The sequence below is a fragment of the Archocentrus centrarchus genome, unplaced genomic scaffold, assembly GCF_007364275.1.
Source record: "Archocentrus centrarchus isolate MPI-CPG fArcCen1 unplaced genomic scaffold, fArcCen1 scaffold_53_ctg1, whole genome shotgun sequence".
Classification (NCBI taxonomy): domain Eukaryota; kingdom Metazoa; phylum Chordata; class Actinopteri; order Cichliformes; family Cichlidae; genus Archocentrus; species Archocentrus centrarchus.
Window position 1 is genome coordinate 845,850 of NW_022060275.1, and position 15,084 is coordinate 860,933.

The 15,084-nt window shown below is 42.3% G+C and overlaps 1 long non-coding RNA gene across 2 annotated transcripts; it reads right to left on the minus strand.

Moving 5' to 3' along the window:
• Positions 1 to 5,694: 5,694 nt before the first annotated feature.
• Positions 5,695 to 12,772, minus strand: LOC115777455 (uncharacterized). 2 transcript variants are annotated; one of them, XR_004019628.1, is made up of 3 exons: positions 12,533 to 12,772; positions 6,348 to 6,683; positions 5,695 to 6,110 (listed from the first exon to the last, which is right to left on the minus strand). It is a non-coding gene; the product is annotated as an uncharacterized LOC115777455 (long non-coding RNA). The 2 variants fall into 2 exon arrangements; XR_004019629.1 differs by lacking the exon at positions 12,533 to 12,772 and adding an exon at positions 9,212 to 9,434.
• Between the last annotated feature and the right edge of the window lie 2,312 nt (positions 12,773 to 15,084).

The window sequence follows — 15,084 nt, forward strand, 5'->3', positions numbered from 1 at the left end:
AGTGTGTATGTGTTGTGAGTTATAATGACTAAAGTGCAATTAAAACGGAGAGGCAAGTGGTGGTGCAGCTCTCCACGTGGCCTCTCCATCCTACATCTGTGAGTGATGTGTATTGTGTGTGTGTGTGTGTGTGTGTTTGTGTATGGGGAGAGGGAAGGGGGGGGGGCAGATGACCAGGAAGAATCCTGGAAGAAGAGAGCCAGCTGTCCGCTGGCTCAATAGGCACCCCGACCTCCCACACCCCAGCACAGGGCAGGGGGAGGTGAGCCCGGGGCCGCGGTGACAGCATCCCGGAGCACTGCAGCACCCGAGGTTGGCGCCCTCGCCCCCACTGCAGAGGGCGGCCCGCTCCCCCTAGATGCCCATTCACAGGCGACAGGACATACTGGCCTGGGCATGGAAATGCAGTGCCCAGTCCCCCCCAACCACCCCACCGCGGCCCCATCCCCCACCCCACCCCCCTGCAATGCAGGCACCCCAGGGCCCCAAAAGCGTAGACCGGACATCCCGACGTCAGGCCAACCCACCCCACCCGGCGGAGCGGCCGGGACAGCAGAGGCCCCTCCGGCGCCAGGGGGGACCCACCGGGAGCCGGCGCGGCCCCAGTGTCGGGGCCCCAGACCCCAGCCCCCAAGCCATACAGGGAAGACCAGCCAACCGACCGAGGGCCGGCACCACCCCCCCAAGCACCCCGCCCACACCCCAGGACCGAAGGCAGCACCATCCAGGCCCCCACCACCATCAACCAGGACAGGCACACAGACATCACCAGAAGGTCGCCCCAGGACTCCAGTCTCAGGAGGCTACCAGCTACCTAGGCATCCGGAGTCCTCACCCCCCCCCCCCACAAAGCACATCAGGAGCAGAGCCCGCAGCCCACCACCCCCACTAAGTAATGGAGCTGAGCAGTGGGAACCAAAGAGAGTCAAATTCCTCCAATTTGTTTTTAGAAGAAGCAGACATTCTCTCTAAACTAACATGATCTACTAATAAATTTCTGTACTGAGTAATACATAGTTTATTTTTTGTCTTCCAGTTCATGAGGATCATCTTCTTAGCGATGCACAAGGCAGTAAGAACTATGTGTGATATATTTAACTCCATAATTAATTCACTGACATCACCTAAGATGCATAGTCTGGGGGAAGTTGGGATACGACAGCTAAACCATGTGGATAGATCTTCACAAATCCTCTGCCAAAATCTCTGAACTGGTACACAAGACCACAGAGCGTGTAGATGATTATCCTCTGAATTGCTTGTACAGTGGGTGCATATGTTTGAGTGTGTAAGGCCCATTTGGAACATCCTTTGTCCAGTGTAGTATGTTCTATGGAGAATCTTATATTGTACAAGTTGTATTTGGGGTCTTTTAGTCATTTTGAAGATATTTAAACATATTTCTGTCCATAAATTTTGATCCAGGTTGACAGAAAGATCACGCTCCCATTTTGCAATTGGGAGGGAAACTGAATCATCAGTTTTTATTAATAATTTATATAATTTTGATAACAATTTTGGGGTACAGAGGTTAAGAAATTCTGTTACCCAAGTAGGCATTTCTAGATTCAATTGATTAAGGTTAAATCTTCCCTGTAGGACGGACTTAACTTGTTGATATTCCAGAAATCTACCGTTGCCAATTCTATATTTTGATATAAGTTCTTGGAACGTGATAAAATTTCCATCTTGGATAATATGTTCTAAGTTATTTATACCGTCACGCCGCCATTAACGATACTGCCGAGATTCACAAAGTCTCGCGTGACTACAGCATAGTCACGCGAGGGTGGTTCTGATGGTCTGTTCAGCTGAACGAACCACCCTTTTTAGGGCCATGAAGTCCTGCTTGGTGCAGTTTCCCATCCAGGTGGTGATGCTCCCACGCATGATGCTCTCGATGGTGCAGGTGTAAAAGTTCCTGAGCACCTTGAGTGGGAGCTTGAAGTCTCTCAGCCGCCTGAGGAGGTAGAGACGCTGTCTGGCCTTCTTCACAGTGATGTTTATGTGATGAGTCCAGGACAGGTCCTGTGAGATGGTCACTCCCAGGTATTTGAAAGTGTCCACTCTTTCCACCTCAGCACCACTGATGACAAGTGGATGGTAGTCCCTCTGCTGCTTCCTGCTGAAGTCCACAATCAGTTCCTTCGTTTTGCTGACGTTGAGCAGGAGGTGGTTCTCCTGGCACCAGTTCTCCAGGCGGGAGACCTCTCTCCTGTAGGCTGTCTCCTCATTGTGAGAGATTAGTCCCACAACAGCAGTGTCGTCAGCAAACTTGATGATGACGTTGGACTCTGACGTGGCCTCGCAGTCATGGGTGTACAGTGAGTACAGCAGAGGGCTGAGCACACAGCCTTGGGGGGATCCAGTGTTGAGGGTGAGGGAGGATGAGGTGAGGTGACCCACTCGTACCACCTGTGGTCTGCTGGTCAGGAAGCTGTGAACCCACCTGCACAGGGATGGGCCCAGGCCCAGGTCCAGCAGCTTAGAGACCAGCCTGGAGGGAACTATGGTGTTGAATGCTGAGCTGTAATCTACAAACAGCACTCTCACATAGTTCCCCTTACCAGTGTCTATGTGTGAAAGGGTCTTGTGGAGGAGGAAGGATATGGCGTCATCTGTGGATCTGTCTGGCCGGTATGCAAACTGTAGTGGGTCGAGGGTGGTGGGCAGTGAGGAGGTGATGAATGTCTTGATGAGTCTCTCAAAACACTTCATCACCACAGAGGTGAGTGCTATGGGCCTGAAGTCATTGGGGCTGCTGGGGTGTGGTTTCTTTGGGACAGGGACTATGATGGACTTTTTAAAGCAGGTGGGAATCACACACAGTTTCAGTGAGAGGTTGAATATATAGGTAATGCTATATATGCTATATATAGCATTAGCTATATATAGCATATATAGCTAATGCTATATATGCTATAGCTAAAAGGTGTTTTAAATAATTCTTACTCAGCGTTTTACTTTAGAGACAGTGATAAATATGGGGGTTTCTTTCAAATTAGAACCTGTTCCTTTACTGCAACCTGCTTTTTTATTTAAGTGAAAGCACCGGCTGAGTTTCACTTGTTGTGCATTGTGTGTAACTTAAATCTGTTGAATCAATCTGACTTATAAAGTTAATAAAAAAAAAAAAAAAAAAGGGCACATATCATGCTTTTAAATCCTTCCTTTCCATATGTAAATCATTCACTTCTGGTCTATATAAAGTAGAACTGCAATGCTTTGGTCTGAATTCCTCCTTATTGTAGCTCAACAGGCCCCTCGTTTACCCCTGTTCTGAGGCGCGTCTTAAAGCAGCTCGTTTTCGTGCAGTGAATGAGACATTTCACGCCCCGCCTGCCTCCAGGTCGGCCATTTTTGTAGTTTGATAGCAGTGATACGATTATCTACTGGTAGAGAAACTTTTTTTATTCCCAAACTTATTCAAGATGTCAACAATGGAAGATTTGTTCGTCCAGCCTTACATGAGTCAGAGTCTGACCCAGAGCAGAAGAATGAAGACAGCAAACCTGCAGAACACGCCTTCAAAATGGCAGTTTCACGAAATCTGTAAGCCAGAAGTAAATACATATAAAAAAGAACAAAACAAAACATGAACTTATACAATAGGATTGCTTAATGAGATATAACTTTGTATTTCTTGCAGATCAACAGATTTATCAGTTTCTTATTGTGGTTTTTCAGATGTGACAGTGTTTTAAAATAACAAATGAGATCTGTTTGCTTAAATCCCAAATAAGAGGGTAATTTTTTTAAATTTAATTTTATGTATGTTAAATTTGGCTAAAATAATTTACAGGTTAACAACATATTGTGCGTTGCTGGAATAACGGGAAGTGGAGAAAAATTATATATTTAATCATGTTCTCTAAGTACAATTTCTTCACCAAGATTCGCTTTTAAATCTATGTAGAAATCCTCCCAAAACTGTCACATGCACACACTGAAAAAAATATGTATCTTGAGTTTCCACTATCTACAAAAAGAACATTTGTCTTTAATATCAGGGATGTACACTAAAAGTCACCTAAGTCGAAATCCCACAAATCGGATTGTCGCTCTAGTTGGATGGTTCCAATCTCATTGTACATCCTGTATAATGACAATAAAGGCATTCTATTCTATTCTATTTTATTATATTCTGCAGGTCCTGATTGTTTCTAACAATTCCAATATAATCATTGTAGTGTCTGATCGATCTGTGTGTTAAATTGTGTGTTAAACTGCATCTATGTATAGGTTTTCTCCTTTAGGATTAAGGCCTTGAGTTCAGGGCTGCTTTGATTAGTGAAAGGTATCAGAGAGTGTAACCTTTTGTTGCTTTCTCTCCAAAAAGGAATGACCTCACATACATGCAGGAAACAAGCTATACCTGGTTATTCAGAAAATGCTTTATGTAGTGTCTGTATTGTTCTGTTAAACTTTCTATGTGTATGCATATATGGTCTCTCCTTAAAGCCTTTATTGTTTGTGCAGAAGGGTAACCTGAGCTTTAAGGTCTGGCCTCAAGCCAGAAGGAATGCACAAAGAGGCCCCCTCTTCTACCTCTCTGGCTTGCCATATAAGGAATGACCATATGTTTAGCTGTAGGTTAGGAGGCTGAAGTCTGTTTTTATAACCATATATGGAAGTTAGGATGTGGGGGTTGCCAACACTACACTATATAACCTTTGTCTCTTCTTATGTTCTGGGAGCTAGGGCGATTAGAGACATACCCTCTCCCAGGTCGCAAAGGAAAGCGCCTGTTTTGACATTGTCTTTTTTGTAAATAAACTTTATGTTATACATTAAGACTGTCGGCGAAGGATTTCTTCAACCACATCATGAAACTACAATTTTGCCCTCCATAAACTACATCATCTCATAAGTCGGATCATAAAAGTTGGATTTTCACCTTCCTCAGATGAAAAATCTGGTCCCATTGTAATTCATTTCTAATTAAATGTGATCACATAAGTTGATTGAGTTTAGCACTAAAGCCCTCCTCAGCTCCTGCCACGCAAACGTCCAGTATGCACGATTTATGCAAACTCCATGCATCTGTTCATTCACGCACAACTATACACACTAACAACGCCTGGAGATCACGTGAGTGGCTATACAGTCACTTGATTTCTGGATTGGCTGCACTGGGCGAATCAGTTCATTTCACCGGAGTCAATTATGGCAAACGCAGGAGGTAAGTGTAAGCTAAACTTGCACTTACCAGTAGAAATATGAGATTCTAAAATTTGCTGAAGCAAATCCAGCAATGAAGCAGAAAGACACTGCATACAGTTGCAAATAACATAATTCAGCAGGTAAAATTCATGTATAATTCTGAATAACAGTTCAGGCAACACGTACTTATAAGGAAGGGTAAAAACAGAGTTTCATGTTTTGTGATGAACAGTTTGTCCAGCCCATTCATGAATCACAAAAACGTCTGTGTTGGATAGTGTGCAGCCATTTCTCTCATGTCTCATCTAGTGACATCATTGCTTGTCCAAAAGTTTAATTAAATAAATGTTTTTTGTACTCAGAGGCTGACGACAGACTCCAGAGGAATCTTGACAGAGTGACCATTTGTGTTGGTTTTGCATGCAAAGGATGTCACTGGTGGATTCATTTAAACACTCACTGAAATCACACTGACAAGTTTTTTTTATTTATTTATTTTTTTTATTTTGCATTTTTGGCCACAGCGGCTTTTACTGGCAGTGGAGGGAGACAGGAAATGGGGGAAAGATACAGGGGAAGACATGCGGGCAAGTTGGTGACAGGCCGGGACTCGAACCCGTGCCGCCTGCACCGCAATGCGGCATATGGATGTGGTTTTGTTGACACTGATTTATTACCATTACCCACACGTTAATCTAAAACATATTATGAATGAATTACCCTGAAAACTGAATGACTACACTGAGGGCTTAGAAGACCTGGAGTCTCAAAGTTCACCTGTAAAAAAGCTCTGAGACACTTCAAACATTCCTAGTTCTGCTTTTTTATTTTCTATAGATTAAAAAAAGCAAAAACAGCACCAACAAGAAGCACAGCAGAAACTGGCTGACCAACTCCAACAGATCCAGTCTTGTTCCTTCCATCCTCTGTGAGTCCTCGTCTTTGACCTGCAGGTAGAAACAGGTGTGAGGTGTCAGCTGTCAGGTAGGTGATGAGTGAAGAACAGAACAGAATCCATTTCCTCTTCAAACTGCTGTCAGACATTATCTACTGCACTCTGTAGAAAGCAGCTGGTCTGAGTGATGTGATCAAAGTCTCATCAACAACATCTTTAGAAACAAACATCAACAACCAGGAAGCAGCTTCACCTCTGATCACAGACACACTGAACTCTGCTCACTCACCTGGAGGAGCAACTCTCAGGTAGATGATGCTGATGAGCTCCAACAAGCTTGTTTCTTCCATGAGGACACGACACTTGTAGGTTCCAGTGTCATCAGTGGTCACGTTCCTCAGAATCACAGACACGTCTCCATCCTTCATCTGTCTGTCCTGCAGATCCACCCGGTTCTTAAAGGATGGATGCTGGTTGTCTGGGTCAAACTGCTCATTCCGATACACAAACACATGTTCTGGTTCCAGATCAGCTCTGCTCCACTCTACAACTATGATGTTGTTGTTTGGAGCTCGACATGTTAGAGTGACGTTCTGTCCAGACTCAGCTGTGATGTTTTTCTGCTCTGAAAGAGGAAACGACACAGAGCAGAGAGGTTAAAGAGATCAAAGTACGCAGTGCATTGATGGATTAGTGTAACTTGATGGTAGCAGCGTATGCTCCATGTTGCTTTTTCTCTCCATAATGTTGAAAACCATGTCTTCCTGTCTGAATGTTTCTTTCCTGTGGTTCCAGTCTGCTGCTTGTCTTCTGCACCTGTTGCTGCCTACAGATGAAGATGCACTGATACTGCAGCAGGTGCACTGGCCACACATTGTTCTGTGTAAGGATGAGAAGTGAGGTCTGTACTGTCCTGCAATCAGCACTGGTGGAAAAAGGAGCAGCTTGTGTACGTCACCAAGACTTACTCACACTCTCTACTGACAAACTGTTTCAGATTTTCAAGTCTCTGGGTCACACGCCATGATCAGTGCAGTTACTGTGATTACAGCTGCAGCTTCACGTGTAATAACCCCTCACTCAGGTTTTGAGGAGCTAAGAAAGTAAAGCAGCGCACGCCCACATCTGCTTCTTAACCCACATCATAGGCACAGATACAGCGGTGGAGTGATTTCAGTTCCTGAAGCAACATGGATGCATGTGCAGTAAACAAATATGATTTTTTTTTTTTTTTAATTTAGAACAAGTGGCATGAAAATAGAAAAAATGTTAGAAAATAGTAAATGCACAGCGGTGTCCATAACGTGAAAGGAACGAGTCACGTCTCCCTGTCTGATTGTTTCTTTCCTATCTACAGAACATTCATATACAGTTTATACAGTTATATAAACCAGGCTAATATGTTTCTTTTGTATCTTAGAGAAAATACTTCAAACAGCCGAATCTCACCTGCAGATGAAAACACAACGATGCTGACAAACAAATTCAAGAACAACACCCGTGTTTCAGCAGCCATTTCCGTCTTATCTACTTCTGATCTCGAGCATCTTGCTATTTTCCGTAAACAACAGAACCTGGCTTCACAATCAATTTCATGCTATTACATTTAACGTTTAAATCGAGGTCGTCACAGACAAAAATGGCGACGTGGACACTCTAGTGTTAGAGTGCTAAGGTCAGAGCTGACACAAGCTGTTGCGTCATGTTAGAGCGACGTTTGGTGGGTTGGACGGTGCATGCGCCATGAAAGAGGCGCCAAAGTTTAACAGGTTCTCTTCTTGAACGTTCTCTACAGAACACAAACATAAGCCATCTCATCCATCAATCATCAGCTATATGCTGAAGACCATCATCAGCAAAGTATGTATAAAAATGTATATTATACCATGGAGGAGGCGGTGCAGGAATCTGCTTACAGTGAGGCACAAACACACACACGTAGAGACGAGCAGCAGACTGTGTGTGATTCATGTAAATCACATGACTGCAGTCAGATTTGAGGAGAGTGACTGACTACATTTGCTCATTGATTTTGGTTATTTTCTTCATTATATTGTGTCAGATGAAGTCTGACAGCTTTTGGTTCACATTACTTTAATTTAACACCATCTCCACTGATGATGAGAATTTCTGTCAATTTATACAAATTGCTTCTCCACCATTGACAAGATGTTCCAGCAACCTGTGTTTTCACTGTTATAGGGAGCACTGTTCCTTATCTGGTGACATAGTGCAACACCTCTATGTTGGAAAAGAAGCAAAGAAGAAGAAGCACTGTGAGCTGAGAGGAGAAGGAGTGAGCTTTTATGCACAGCAGAGCTCATAAACACACACACACTTCAAAGCAGAGAAAATGTTGGTGTCTATATGGAATTGATGAAAGACTCAAATTCTGATATTCATGCTTTAATCCATCGTCTGAACCAGAGTTGGATGAAAACACAGACGAGTCCATATCAGTGATGAACAGAACAGAGGTGAAGATGACACAAAGTTAGCATCCATCACGGTGCCAAACAGACTGTGAGGAAAAGAAGAGCGAGGAACGGCATCCAGTCTGCAGCCTGTGGACTGTTCAGCTTCAGACTTTCACTCCACTCTGACCCGAGACTCGGGTCTTATTCTCTGACAGAAATTAACTTTTCTTTTTGTTCAAAAGGACCAATTTTTAAGTGTGTAAGTACACAGCAATATGAAAACTATCATTCAGGCAAAACTCTCACTCTTCTACAGGCTGGGGGGAAAATTTAGACTCTTACTCTACAGAATATTATTGCTATTTATATATTTTTGCAGAGCAGCAGTGGTTAGCACTGTTGCCTCACAGCAAGAAGGTCCTAAAAAATAAAAATTAAAAAAATGAATGAATGAAGATAATTTATTTTTATCATCAAAAATGCTGGCAGTGGTGGGCAACTTGAACATATGTTTCTCATTATGATGTGTTTTTACACATCAAACTAGATTAAACAGGCCAACAGTAAATATAATACTTTACACAAACTCCACATGACATTCATCTGTAACCAGTAAAGTGAAGCTTTAATCCCAGTTTGGCTGTTTTAACATTAACAATCTGTTAATCCACTGAAGCTCACAGGCTTCAGTCAACCTGTCAGATTAGGCTAAAACACATAATTTTAAAACACTTACTTTCATTCTGAAGGATCTCTGAAACCCTCAAACTCTTCTGATTTGCTGGGAAAAATATCCACTGAGCGATAAAGCGTAAGGCTGGTTTTCCCTTTTCCTTCTTGCTTTTTTACAGACAAGCAAAAAGTTAAATTAAAGTAAATAGAAAAAAATCCAAATCAAATACCAAGTCCACATCAGGAATCGCCCACATGTCCTGCACTACAAATACTTTAGTGGTGCAACAAAGTATTCTAAAGTAAATGGCTAGATTAACAGGAAAAGTGCTCCCTTCCCTTCCTCCCTGGCAGGAAACTACCATTACCACTTTCCTGATATGCAAACAAAAGCCTGGATAAATGGGAGAGTTACATCAGAAAGTGCTTTGTGTAAGAAAGTTTCCCAAATCAAACATACAGATCCTTCTCTTGTAGCAACACCTTCAGGGAAAACAAAGCAGAAAAAACTGTAACAGCAGCATCCAATTATGCTGCAAACAGAACATGAAGTCAAGTGATGTAATTTAGGCTTAGCTTAAGTCTCATTTACACTATACTAATTTAGCTGGATTGACAATAACAAAGTGTTACTCTATGAAGCTCACAGGCATCAGTCAGATTAGCTAAAAGGTGCCATTTTAAACACTGTTGTTCTGAAGGAGCTCTGAGATCCTCAAGCACTCTGCTGACCATCAGGATGGAGAAATATTCTCTGAAAGGTAAGGGTGATGTTGGTATCTAAACACCTGAATTAAATCATGTGTTACAGCAATTTTCTTTTTTCAGTCCCGCCATTTCCTGCATCTGATTGTGTTGTATAATACATCCTGAGCCAACCCCGTCCCAGTTTTCCCTACAGAGTGCAACAACAGGAAAAAACATGCAACATGAGAATGATCTCAATTGTTCAGTCATGTCTCCCATGATATTAACAGTGATCATGGATGGTCTGAATGAGGCAGAGAGGATTTTATGCAGAACTGTGTTTCCCCCTCTAGATATAATCCCTAAAACCTTAAGAGCCCTACACTGATCAATACTTCTTATTAAGGATGATGGGTTCTGTCACACTATCCCTGCTCAGGCTCCTCAAACACTGATATGTCTGGCTTTCCTCCCCCTCATCCTGCCCTTTAGGTTGAAAATGTGATGCAATGAGTCGTGCTGTCCAAAAAAGTTTTGTTTTGAAAGGGTAAAATTACTCTACATTTCTGAAATTCTATTAATCAAAGTTAAGACTCTCAAATTAAAGAAATAATTCAAGTTCTAACAATAGAATCACAATATCTGTAAAAATGAATCACTTAACAGTTTCAGGTGAAACCACTACATCAGTGGTTTCACCTGAAACTCAGCATAAGGAATCAGGATTTTATGGGAAGAACATTTTGGAGCTGAGGTCTTCTGTGACATCCAGAGATGTAAAGTGAGACTGGAGTCTGGATGATGGTGATCATTTTCTTCTGTATTTACAGTTAAAAACAATCCAGCAGGAAGTGTTTTAAATCAAGTAAGAGGTGGAGATCATCAGCCTCCATCTTTAATCAAGTATCAGAGCACACAGAGATGTTCAGGAACATTTACATAATTTTCTCCCTCATTAATTGATCATTTCTGACCACATCAAAAGGAGCCAGCTGAGGTGGCTCGGGCATCTGACTAGGATCCCTCCTGGGCGCCTCTCAGGTGAGGTGTTCCAGGCATCTCCTATTGGGAGGAAGCCCCGGCGCAGACATGCTGGAGAGATTATATCTCTTGGCTGGCCTGGGAATGCCCTAGAGTCCCTCCGGATGAGCTGGCAGAGGTGGTTGTGGAGAGGGAGCTCTGGGCTTCTCTGCTTAGGCAGCTCCCCCTGGCGACCCGGCCTCGGACAAGCAGAAGAAAAGGGATGGATGGACGTTAAATGTTGGTGGTAACCAGCAGTTCTCTAAGAACTGAGAACATCAGGGGGCGCTGTCGCCTGTTGAGACATTTCATCCTTCAGCTGCAGAAGGCTCGTCTCATTCTGACTGCGTTTGTCTTTATGCTTTTTGTAGATCAAAAAATAACCAAAAAAATGTAAAAACAAAAACACTAAAAGCTGAAAGACTCGCTATCAGTCCAACGTGCCCTCTTCTCACTTCATCCTCCTGGAAAAGTTAAAAACAGACCGATGTGTCTTCATCGTTAAACCAAATGGAGACGTCGTTTGGTTTCTAACAGCTGAATCTCACTTGCAGAGGCAAACGTGAAGAGGCAGAGGAACAGCAATGTGGACAGCAATGGTTTCCATGCTTTCAAGTTCTGCTAGTCTGACAGTGACTGAGGAGGTTGGTATTTAAAACCTGACTGCACGAGATAAAATCTGGGTTTTAAATAAAGCTGTTAGCTCACTCTGATCCACTGTTTTAGACCCTTCAGGAAGTACTTTGGATGAAATAGCTGCATAATGGCAAAAGACATAATGTGTAAAACAGGTCAAAGTTAAAAGGTTGTGTCCTTAAATCAGTGTTTCCCAACCACTGTGCCGTGGCACACTTCAGGTGGAAGATCATCCAGGTGAAAAAAGAGACTCAGAAGTGTTGAGGAAGATCTTTGTGTGTGTCTTTCTTCAATTCTTGCAAGAATATCAGCTTTGTGTTCAACTAGACAGGCCCAGATTTCACACTAAGTAAATTGAGACTAGATTTTCATTATATTTTGATAAATGTACTTTTTGTGACATTTTTGTTTAGTGGTGTGCCTTGTGATTTTTCTAATGTGAAAATATGTGCTGTGACTTAAAAAGGTTGGGAAACGGTGCCTTAAATGATCATTAAGAAAATTTAAAGTAACGTATGTGCCGGTGTGGACGTTTGTTGTTGCAGATCACTGAAACTGATCAGACATCAGCAGGATTCAGCTGCACACGACTCATAACTCGCCTAGTCCCCCCTTCCTGTCCCCCTGCTGCTGCATGCTTTAACGTTGAGGTTAGCACACGTATGTCTACTAAATTAGCGAGTAGGCTAAACAAAGAATGGTTCGTTATTTTCTGTATCCTTTTACAACTTACCCAAACACCACCACTTTATAACTCTAATTATCTGACCAGCATGCAGGCCAACACCCAGCTAATCCATTTGATCCTGTTGGACGTTCAACTGGAAGGTGCAAAAACCTGAATATTAAAGTTCATGTTGTGTTTTTCACTGTATTTTATTTCAAGTTCAGCCACGGTAAGTCTTTAATCCTGCTTCAGCTGAATTAACACTGACAATCTATTAATCCATGATGACTTCACTCCAACCTGTCAGATTATTTAGATACATTAAAGAGTGAAAATATATTTAGAGAAACCGCAAAGGCACTTTGAAGTACTTACAGTTATGAAGAATCTTCTTAAAACCCCCAAAACTCTTCTAAATGTCACAATGGAAAATAAATCCATTTCCAAAGTTCCAAAGTTTTAGACCATTTTGTCCATTTTGTCCATCTTGTTTCTGCACTTCAATTAAAGAAGACAAAAAAGAAAAGAGAAGCAGCTCCTTTGAGCACCACTCTACATGATGTTGTTTTATAGGTCTGAGACTGCAGTCAGTGACCAAACCAAGACGTGAGCCTACTTAGGTGCTGTGGCCTATTCTGAGTCATCTGTCAGGTGGCTGGAAATCCTCCTGCACATAGATCAGCTTTAATGAGTAAAACCTGCTCACTGACTTTTCCTCACAGTAACGCTGTAAACACAACAAGAGACAAAGGCTTGTGTTTTTGGTGCGAGCAACTAAGATTAGAAAAGAGAATGAGAGAGAGATCAGTTTATGCTGTGACTCCTCTTCCTGCAGGTTGTGGGAACAAGAAGTGGTTTAACACAAAGACCTGAGTCCATCTTCTCTAACTGAAGGTTTCAGACAGGAACTTAGAAGATAGCAGAAAGCTGGTCTGTGGGTATATTTCTGTGCATGAAGACGTTTTTCTGTTAAAGTACAAATGGACTTAAAGCCATTATTTTTTTTTTTAAGCTTGTCATGTCTTCATGTCTGGCAGATCTTGCAAACAGAAGTGTGATCTGAGAGCAGTGTTGTGCCGAACATATTTGCTCTTTCAAGATGAGCTCTACAGGTTCTCTGTAGGCTCCTCTTGTTAGTGTGTGACTCTTTATTTTCTTTGAATTATTTTTAACATACAGGCTTAGGAAAAAAGAGAAAAGAAAGAAAAGAAAAAGGGAGAGAAAAAGAAAAAAAAAGTAGGAGAAAGGAGAAAGAGCACAAGTGAATAAACCAAAGAGTTCATTACTTGTTAAACATAAAACACGTCAGAACATCCAGCTGCACTCAGGAACCCCCAAGGCATCCACACCCCAGGGGGGTGGGGGCAACCAGCGAGGAGCAGCGGGAGGCAGGGCACAAGGCCCAGACCCAGGTCCAGCCATACTGTACATACAAACACGCATGCACACCCACATACACATTTATGCACAGACACACATACACGCACATACTTAAAGCTGCTTCTGTCTCATTGGCTGTTTTGTCAATAATGAACAAATCTTTGCGGCACATCCTGCAGAGCCCCTCCGTGCATGTGCGTGTTGTGTAAACAAAGTTGTGGCCTGGCAATGGGAACCACATTTCATCATTACATCATTGTTTCAAGCGTCTTCATGTAGACGCGGTTTGTTTCTGAAACGTATCTGTGGAAACGGGAGGCTGAAACGCAGCAAAATGACATCGTTTCCAGTGGAAACGGGGCCTTAAAAGCACAACTCAAAACTCACCTGTTTAGGATGGCCTACTCTAGTTCCCGGGTCATTCTATTTGTTTTATGTGATTTTTTTTAATCTGTAAAGTGTCCTTGGGAGTTTGAAAGGCACTTACAAATAAAATGTATTATTATTATTATTATTATTATTATTATTATTATTATTATTATTATTATTATTATTATTATTATTATTATTAACAGCCTCACTGGATCTTTACAAATATAGAACAAAAGAAAAAAATATCAAAAAATGAATTTAGTTGAAGTTGACATTAAAGCAGATGAACACACTGGCCCAGAGTAGCTGTGGCTTTGTGGGAGCAGCAGCTAAATGTTACTGTTACCACACTACAATATGACGTGTGTTTTTTATTGTTGATAAGTTTTTGATGTTGCTTGTCAGAGGTTATGATGTCACACAGAACCTGCTTGCTTTTGATTTCCCCTCATATCAACCTTTAACCTTTACTCAACCTCCGCTTCTCCATCAGACAGTGAACAGTTATGTTCTCTGTATAATCACAGAGCACCTGCAGTTAATCTATAATAAGGGTTATAGATTAACTGCAGGTGCTCCGTTGTCTGTATCCTATGAGGGATCAGTAGAGCTACAGAAGGTAGAAATGTCTGCTGAAACATCTTTAACGCTATGCATGATTTTGACATCCCCATGTTTGCCTCTGCGTGTGAGTTTTAAACCAAGCAGCATTTTCAGGAAGCACCTGCACCTCCCTGAGAAATGTCTGTGTGATGATCTAATATTTGTGTGTGTGTTAAGACAACAAGCATCTCATAAACTCAGTCGCTTCAGCTCTCAGCCAAGAAGGAAGGAAGGAGGAATTCAGTGTCACTGAAAATATGTGAACCATGCCACCCTGAGGACCTTCTGATCTCAGATCAGCATTCTGGGCCTCTTTAGCACTTAGATGAGAAACACTGAACTCATTTTGTGATGCTCGTATGTGTTAGTGTTAAGTTTCCTCCACAGAGGATGCATAACAGCTGCTGCACCTTCACAGGGTGGGCTTAATAAACTGGTGCAGACACTGTGTTGGAGGGCTTGTTGGAGCACTTCAGTGTCAGTAGATGGCAGCACCACACCATAATTTAATCTCAGGACAGCCATCAGAAGCTGGTGAGTTTACCGGCTCATAAATCCCAGATTTCCTGGTA